This window comes from Alligator sinensis, unplaced genomic scaffold (assembly GCF_000455745.1).
Source record: "Alligator sinensis unplaced genomic scaffold, ASM45574v1 scaffold721_1, whole genome shotgun sequence".
Classification (NCBI taxonomy): Eukaryota; Metazoa; Chordata; order Crocodylia; family Alligatoridae; genus Alligator; species Alligator sinensis.
This window is the reverse complement of record NW_005841857.1, coordinates 708856-717489: the sequence shown is the minus strand read 5'-3', so window position 1 is coordinate 717489 and position 8634 is coordinate 708856. Positions and strand designations below refer to the sequence as shown.

Here is an 8634-nt window from a genome sequence, read left to right as displayed (position 1 = left end):
TGCAGGTGGGATGCAGCGAGGACTCTTCCCCTTGCTGCTGGCAGCTCAAAAGGGCATGTGTTTTGGTCACAGCGCTCAGCTCAGCCTGCCACTGCCTGTGTCCACAAGGGTCCGTGGGTGTGGGGATTCACGTATTTTGATTGACCTTAGTCATCTTTTGCAGACCCCTTAGACAGGCTTTGGACCCCGAGGCATTTGCAGACCACAGGCTGAAAACCGCTGCTCCCGAATAAAGAGCAGCATGTCACATCCAAAGCCCAGACCTGCTCACTGTGCCCCCCCGTGTGACTGTAACCAGGGGAGTCATTAAGGGGATCAAGTGACACTAAGGTTGCAAAATGCTCCATCCCAGCCTGAGAACTGCCTGTCCCGTGCTGGTCAGAAGTGACTTCTCTGATCTTCTCCAGCGAGATCTTCCTTCCACGCTCGTGCTCTCTACCTAGAATCAATAAATTTACCTGGTCTCCCAAGCTGCCTATCGCTCGAGTGAGCATACATCCCGGTTTGGCCGGGACAGCCCCAGATTCCTTAGGCTGCTTGGTCAAAAGTCCCAGGCTGGAGTCTGGCAGGGAGACGGAGCAGCATGGCATGTGAGACAGGTATGGTCACCCTACCTAAGATGCCATATCCAAGGTCCCTGCCCGCCTGCCCGATGCACCATGCCACTCTTCCTCTCCACCAGACTCCAAAGCACAGGACTTTTGACCCTGGGACTGTCCCATCCAAACCGGGACACACGGTCCCCCTACCTAAACCACAACCGCTTGGACAGGAGAATGACATATGGCTGCATCAAACCATGTTGCATAAAGTAATCCAGCAGCCGCCAGAACCTGGACTGCCCTTGCTGGGAGCACGGGGCCCGGCATGAACCACCGATGAGCAGGTTGGACATGGAGGTCCCGCGGAGAGACTTCTGCTTTATCTTCACAGAAGCACAGACATGGGAACAGAAATCCCGGGCGGCTTTTGAACGGTGCCTGGGGACCTCTGCGCTGATGGAAAGCAGCTGAGGAGCGCGACGGTCTGAAGCACCGCGCGGGGCTGGAACGAATTTAAACGTCTGCCTAAATCAGATCTACAACTTAAGAGGTGGCAACTGGGTATATGCACAGGCACACGTCAGTATTACTCACTCGCAAGGCCAGTCCTTCCTCCCTCCTGCTGGCCTATCAGCATCTCTCAGCTAATCGCCACAAAATGAGAACAGCTCTGGCTCCTTCCCAGGCTGCTGGCAATGTCTTTCTGGGCTGGTTCTCCGGCCTCTCCCTGGGCTGCGAACCAGCCACCAGAAAGTAGGTTACTGCCTCAGCAGCAGCGTCTGCAGCGCGCAAGAACATTTTAAGACCTGGCAGCTCCGCCACACAGGGGTGCCTGGGCCTGGCTTTTTGCTCGAGGGTGTTACTGGGAAAGCTGTGGATGATCCTGCACAGAAAGGGTCCGTGCACCCGTCTCCCCGGCCCGTACCGGACAGACGAGCCGTTTTCTTACGTGCCAATACAAAGGAGAAATTGCAGCAGAAATGAACCGCTGTGTAGACTGGAGACCAGTGCAGCCAAACAGAGCCCGGGCATTGCTTGGCACAGGAAAGCAGAAATACCAGGTGACTCGAGCGTGGAGACGAGCTCGGGCTTCCCGCGCTTGCCCCGGCTACGTGCCGTGCATTGCGGGTCTGACCTTCACATCCACGAGCTCAGAGAAACAGGTCTGCTTCCCGACTGGGATCGCAGAAGAGAAAGAGGGGAGGTCTTTGCACCCCGAGACATGGGGCAAAGCAGCAGAGGCTGGGAAAAGGCCTGCTTGCGTGGGAGAGAGAGCAGACTAGACCCTTGGAGGGGGGGGTCTTCACTGCTGTCAGGTGCTTGGATACTGGGAGGAAGGAAAAAGCAGAAAGGGAGATCAGAGAGATGCCAGCTCACACAAGGAAATCCCCTGGGGATTGCCAGCACCTTCTGGAAGCAGTTCAATTGCTTCCAAAAGCAGGAGGTAAGAGGGGCTGGGTGGCAATGCAGCTCCAAACCAGCCCGGTGAGTCACTAAGGACAGGAAGCTCCTCGTCATCGCACCAGACCTGCACAGAGCTCCCGACATCAGCCGGTGTGTCACGGACCAGCCTGACCCGGGAGGGGAGGCTGCACGGCAGAGACCTTGCAATGCCGACACCTGCTACAAGTGTCACCACCGCACCTTCCTGCCAAGCGATTTCGGCCGCCGGCGGCAGCGATCGCGCAGTAGCGACGCGACCGTGACGAGGACTCGGCCGTGGCTACGGTGCCAGCTGGGAGCAGCACAGAAAGAAAAAAAATCAGCCCGTTGCACCGACACCGCGCTGGAGGCCAGCTGTAAAATCGCAGATGGTGCTTCTGGTAACTTGTGCTTTGAAACTTGACAGCGCCCTGCTAATTACCATGTGAAAAGCACCGCGTGTCAATCACGGGCACGTTCCAGCACAGGCTCGGCTGTCATGGTAACGCCGAAAGTGGAAGGGGCAGCTCCTGCCGGGTTGTGCGCTTCGCACACCCCCGGGAGGTCGCCCGCCAGAAACCGTGCCAGCCCGAGACGTGCAAAGTCAGGAGAGGAGGATCGGCCTGAGCTTGCCCCTGTCCGACCTCGATTTACCTTCCCGAGGCATGCTCACCCCAGGCAGCACCGCTGCTCCGGCTCCTGGGTACTGGCGCGCGGGAGTTATTGCACTAGATTGGGCTGGCAGCCCGTTCAGGTCCGGTACCCTCCCCTCAAGACCTGATGCAGCAGTGCAGGGCACCCCCTAATCTGTTCATTATGAAGCTGTTATCCCACCCGTTCACCTGCCCCAAAGAGGTCACTCAGCCCCATGCCCTCCCAGGTGCGAGGATACAGAGCACAACCTGATCCTTCCCCGCCTCGCTGTCCCACGATGCAGGATATACCACCCAGCCAGCCCACCCATGCCGTGAGACGAGGCGAGATTAGACTGACAGAGCAGAAAGCCACCTGCCACTTGTTAGGAGGCCACTGGAATTGGGTCACCTTTCTAAAAGGGGAAGCAAAGCCCATTATCCGCTTCCAAGGAGGCCTGGCCCTGTGTGCCCAGCCCCATGCAGACCCTGCACAATCCTGCGGCCGGTCCTTGCTGCCCGATCGCTTTGGACCCGGAGGCTGAGAACACCAGGTCTGACACGGCCCTCGGGCCAGCGGTCAGCCCCGCGAGCGCTGCTGTGCCCTCTGCAACATCCTGCAGGGACGGAGGGATAGCAAGACCTACACCTTGCACATGGGAGCTAAGTGCACGATTCCCGTGGACAAGAGCCCAGGTCTGGGATGATGTTTCCGGCTTCATCTGGGCAAAGGGGGTGCCAGCCACAGCAATTAGACATGATGTTTGGGGGGAATCTGCACAGGGTCTCCTCCTCTCCTGGCTACATCACTACCACAGCCCCCAAGCACCTCCACTTGCATGCCTGCAGCCCCTGGTGAGGAAGGGGGGTGCTCCTACACCCCTGCCTACACATTGATGGGTGCAGGGAGGCATGAGGAAGGGAAGGGGCTCGCTCAAGGCCCTGAAGGCTGCCGTGTGCGGGCATCTCTCCTGCCCGACAATCCCAGGGGCTGGTGGGGACGCGTGTTTCTGGGAGCGTTTCTCAGAGACCAGCGATGCACTCAGGATAACTCCGGTCTGGTGGGAACGCAGAGCTGGGGGGGAGTCCATAAGACTCATTAGGCTTCAGGGTGGGCAAGCTGGGGTCCAAGTCCTACCCCTCTGCAAGGCAGAGCTCCCCCTCTTTCCTGCCATTGCACCAGCAACATGGCCAGAGGGCTTGCCCCCAGCAGCCACCACTCTGCAGAGGCAGGGTAAGGCAGGGGCACCAGGTTTTCCCTGCAAACCAAGCTCTCTAGGATGCCGGGAGCATGAGGGGGCTGTTAGCTTCTACTCCTCGGAGGACGGCACGGGATGGGAACGCGCCAGCAGGGCCTGCACAGCTCGCGTGTCTGGGGTGATGACTGCGATGCTGCGCTCCCCTCCCAGCAAGGCCCACCAGGGACCAGCATCCAGCCTGCTTCTCCCCTTCTCAGGGTATTGGGCACTCGGCTTGCAACGCGTGCCCGCAGAGCATCGCCTAGAAGGCGGCAGGGAGTACAGGGCACTGCAAACTCCCCCCCTTCCCATCTTCTCGCCGACTGCGCACTATGCCGACAACCCCCAGGCCCTAAAATCCAGCTTGCAGGCAGCCCTCCAACCCACAGCCACCGCAAGAGAGCCTCTCCCCTGCTGTGTTCAACTGCCCGGGGTACCACGGACACGGTCAGGAAACCGTAGGCAGCCACGCTTCTCTTGCCTCTCGGGGCCCAGAAGCGTGACGGCTTCCCCGGCCAAGGAAACCCCCAACACAAAACCTTACACAGACCCCCACTCCCACCATCCTCCTTTGTGGATGCCCGAGCTCCTGTATCCAACCCAAACTGGGTTGGAGGAAAGAAGAAATTCGAGCTGCAGCTGCACCTCTGAGCAGCGTCCACATGCATCCGCTACCCGAGAAGCCCGTCAGCAAAGCCCGGCGGCGAGCGAGCCAGGCCGAAGGGCAGCGTGGAGACGTGACTCAGGCAGGGGAGCACGCAGAGCTGGCAGGACCCCGCGGCGTGCGGCGAGCCCCGCTGCTATGACGTGCAGCCTCGTCAGAGGCGCCTGCTGCAGAGGCGCTCTGGGTGCGTGGAGAGAGGAGCGGACGCAGCTGCTGATTTTGCATCACGCATAAAAATAATGGGAACGGTTTCAGAGTGGCGTGGGACGCTTGGCCCCTCTATTGCCCCCCACGAGCCGAGACCTCGGGAGCTGCCCCAGGCTCGGTGGCAGCACGCGCGGATGTGAAACCACAGAGCATGCCGCCAGCCCTCCCCCTCCTCCCCCACTTGCAGGGAAAAGGAAAAAGGTGACATTTATCTACACATCAGAGGACACATGGCTGCCACAGACCCTTTGCAGCTTACTCGAGCCAGTGCTACGCCCCCCCCCACCCCCAGATAACCACAACCATAAATTGCACCGGGCTGACAAACAACAAGTGTTGCTGTTTCTGCAGTACCTTTCCGCCAGAGATCCCAGCGTGCTTCCCAAATGGGCTGGAAGTTAAAAATGCCGAGCCTCTGCTCAGCCACGAGGAAAATGCACGCGCTGCTGGGGTGGGACCTAGCAGCCCTTTCACGCGGCGCCGCAACACGACTGCCCAGGGGCGAGACACAAGGGAAGACTATCACAAGCCTGAAACTGGTGTGGGGAGAGGGAGAGACTTGAAGCAAGAATTTTATCAGCGGAGCAGGACTACGAAAAATCGCTTCAATGAATGATGTGGGGTTTTCAAAGTCAAAAGGGACACGGGAAGGCAAATCTTAGCCCAAGTCATCTTTTCCAGCGGCAAGAGGCCAGAAAGCGGCTTCTATAAAAACAGCACCTAATGCAAGGTTTCACCCCCCACCCCTGCCTTCGCGTCAGTAAGAAATGCCTGTGAGCATCTTGCTGGATCCAGGACTCGTTCAACCCCAACAGACATCTACAGTCTTAGGTTCCTGCCACACTGGAGAGCTTGCTTGCAAGTCACCCCAACCCAAACTAGCTGCTTAGACCCAACAAGATCATAACATGGCAAGAAAGGCCTCAATGGTCTCAAGCCATGCAGTTTGTATTTAAAACTGAAGCCAGCGGTGCAACTACCTACCGCAGTGGGTCCCAGAAGAAAACCTGTGATCCAGTGCACCTCCCTGGTGTCACAAGCCAACTCTGTAATGAAAGACTCTCCGGAAAGAGCTGCTGCCGTCTCCGGGAAATACTTGAATACCTAGAAATACTTGTTGATCAGCACACTTCTGCTTTGACTTTCTTCCATGAGGGCATTTGCATGAAAAAACATGGTCAGCAGTGACATGCAAATATGTTGCAGGAAGGGAAGTGTTTCTGTGGACACTCATCATGTAAAAACAAGACCAAGAAGAGGATGCACTTTGCTCATGAGCTAAACGGCTGCAATGCCCGCCCCTGACCAAGGCAGAGTGATCTGGGCCATTACAAGGCCAGGCTTGGCAGGGCATTCAGATATCCCGTGGCTTTTCAATTTTAGTGCAAAGCTGTCTAGCTGGGGCATAAGAGGATTGCTATAAAAAGTGTGAGACCTGCAGTATAGATGAGCCCACCTGTAACAACAGTCCAGGCAGCAGCTTGAGCGCTGGCATGGAGTCCACTGGACGTCTTGGTGCCTGGGGCATCTCGAAACCAGGAACAGGGGTGTCGCTGGCAAGCCCTACCCTGCTCAGAGCAGCGCTGCACATCCCACTGTGATCTTCTCAACCAGCTCAACTCCTTCCTTGGCTCTCGTATGACATTCAGCCTCCTACACACCTCTCACCCTGGCATGTCCCGTCTCCCCTCACCCTTGCCACTCCAGCCTCGACACCTCTTGTGCTTCTCCATCATAGCACCCATCTGTGCAGCCTCCCCTGCTCCGTGTGCAAAACCGTCCCTCCTGCTCAGCCTCAGAGGCGTGCATGCAGTCTACAAGGCCTTGTGCCAAGTCATCATCTCTGCAAGGTGCCTTTTGCCTCCCTGCTCCCTCCCCACAGCAGCGTGCATCCCTGCCTGCCTATCCGGTCCATCTCCAAAGCGCCCGTTCTCGGTGGGCGGGGGGGCTGTGCATAAGCGTGTACAACATCTGTAGACATGAGAGGATTTTAAATCGTTTGGTTTTGGCGCCGGATCGCAGTCACGGCTTGGAGGAACGCCAAGCCAGCCTACGGTCCGGGCTGTCCTTGAACGAGTCACCTCCAGATATTTGTGCCGTGCTGGCACCGAAGCATTTCCAAACACAGCAGTTCCCAGGGCGCTCGCCAGGCACCAGCCCGCTCCCAGAACAGCGCTTCTGCCCGAGGCGGCAAAATTGGGACGTCAGCGGTGAAGTGAGCCCACGGATGGGAACACGCTGGACACGCACCGGTTGCGTTCTCCGCCGCGCTCCAAGGGCTCTCCCACCCCGACGGCTTAGCGAGTCCTGCTGCACAGGAGGCTGGTGATGGCCCCGTCACAGCTGAGACTCACTGTCTGGAGACAACAAGCGGGGAGGGGAGGATGGCGTTCCCGCGCTGCGGCTTTGCTGCAGCCACACACCTGCATTCAGGAATGGAGCCAGCCTCCTGCAATGGGGGGCTGCAGAGACAAAGAGGGGGTAATGCATTCGGCTAAGGGGCAGATCCTTCCTCTCTCTCATGGGATGAGAGAGGCAGAGAGGAATCAAACAGCCACCTTGCACTGGCACCCTCTGGCTTTACCAGGGAGCAAGCTCCACAGCCCCTAATGCTTGCCGGGCTGCCGCGAGCACGGGCACAAGGCCTCCAAAACCAGGTGCGGCCGCCCGGCCCCCTCTCCAAGGAGGGCAGGCTGTCTCACAGCCTTCTCAGACCAGGCCTGCACATGCCAATTAAAGGACGCCAGCGACCTTCAGTCTCCTGCCGCCCCGCGGGCACGCTGGCTTCTGAGAAGAGACAGCTTTTCTGAGCTGTGCTGGCTGCAGAAAGTGTCGGGCTATTTATAACCGGTACCAGGCTGTAGCAGCTCCTGAAATCTTTGCGCTGCTTTGTACGTCAAACAAAGGCAGGCTGCTTGGCTGGTTTGCTCGAAACAATGCCCATCTCTCAGCAGCAGAGACGCTGGCCGTCCTCGCCCTGCGGCAAGAGTGCTCCGAGCGGTATTTGCAGACAGCAGGGAAGGGTACAAAGCACTTTCCTTCTCGAGTCGTTAGGCACTGCCAGAGGCAAACGCGGGTCTTTGCAGCTATACGTCCGCACTCCACAGCAGCCAGTGGGGCTCTGCTTCCATTAAAATCAGCACGACCCAGTGGGTAGAGCAATAGATTAGGAGCCGGCACCAAGTTCTGTGACCATCCTCAGTTTCTCCACCTGCGAAATGGGGCTACCTTCTTTGAAAAGCACCTTGAGAGCAATGGATGAAAAGTGCCACAGTCCCAGTGGTGTTAATATTGCCACTGACGTCAAGGGGAGCAGGGTCAAGCCATAGTGCCACTTACTCTTCCTTCCCCCACATAAGCACTGGGAAACATCATACTGTGCTAGCCCTTGGGGGAACGGACAAGCTGGGACCTGATGGGGCTTTTCCAGCCTGAGGTCCTGGGAAGTCCTGAACTACCCATGGGACAGAAAGCTTAATACAAACTTTTCAGTACACATTCAAATGGTTTTGTCATCAGGCTCAACATCCTCTACTTCATCGCTTCCCAGCAACACAGGCAGCTTCGTTGCCACAGGCGGAACGGGAGTCCTCTGGGCCCGGACCGCCGGGCAGCTGAGAAAAGTTCAATCCTATCCAGAAGGACTTTTAAAAGTCCTATTCTCACAGTCCAAGTCACTGAAAAACAGGATGGAGCAAAGCTCCCGAGACAGATCAAGCGTCTGAAGGACAGCTACAGTTCCTCAAGGCGTCAATACGACAACGCCAGCCCTCCCGCACACCCGCACAACTCCCAGCGTCTCTTTGGGAACCAGAGCCGGGGAAGAAAGTTTTGGGGATGCCAACTTCCCGAGAGAAGCAGCATAAAGCGGTTGAAGCAGCAGGGCCATCCACAGAGCACGTCCCCAGAGACTGAGCAGGAGCCCGCTG

General features: G+C 57.8%; 1 protein-coding gene across 2 annotated transcripts in view; it reads right to left on the bottom strand.

The window, feature by feature from the left end:
* Positions 1-8634, bottom strand: part of PTP4A3 (protein tyrosine phosphatase type IVA, member 3) — an 80238-nt gene that overhangs the window by 59386 nt on the left and 12218 nt on the right. The window lies entirely within an intron of this gene.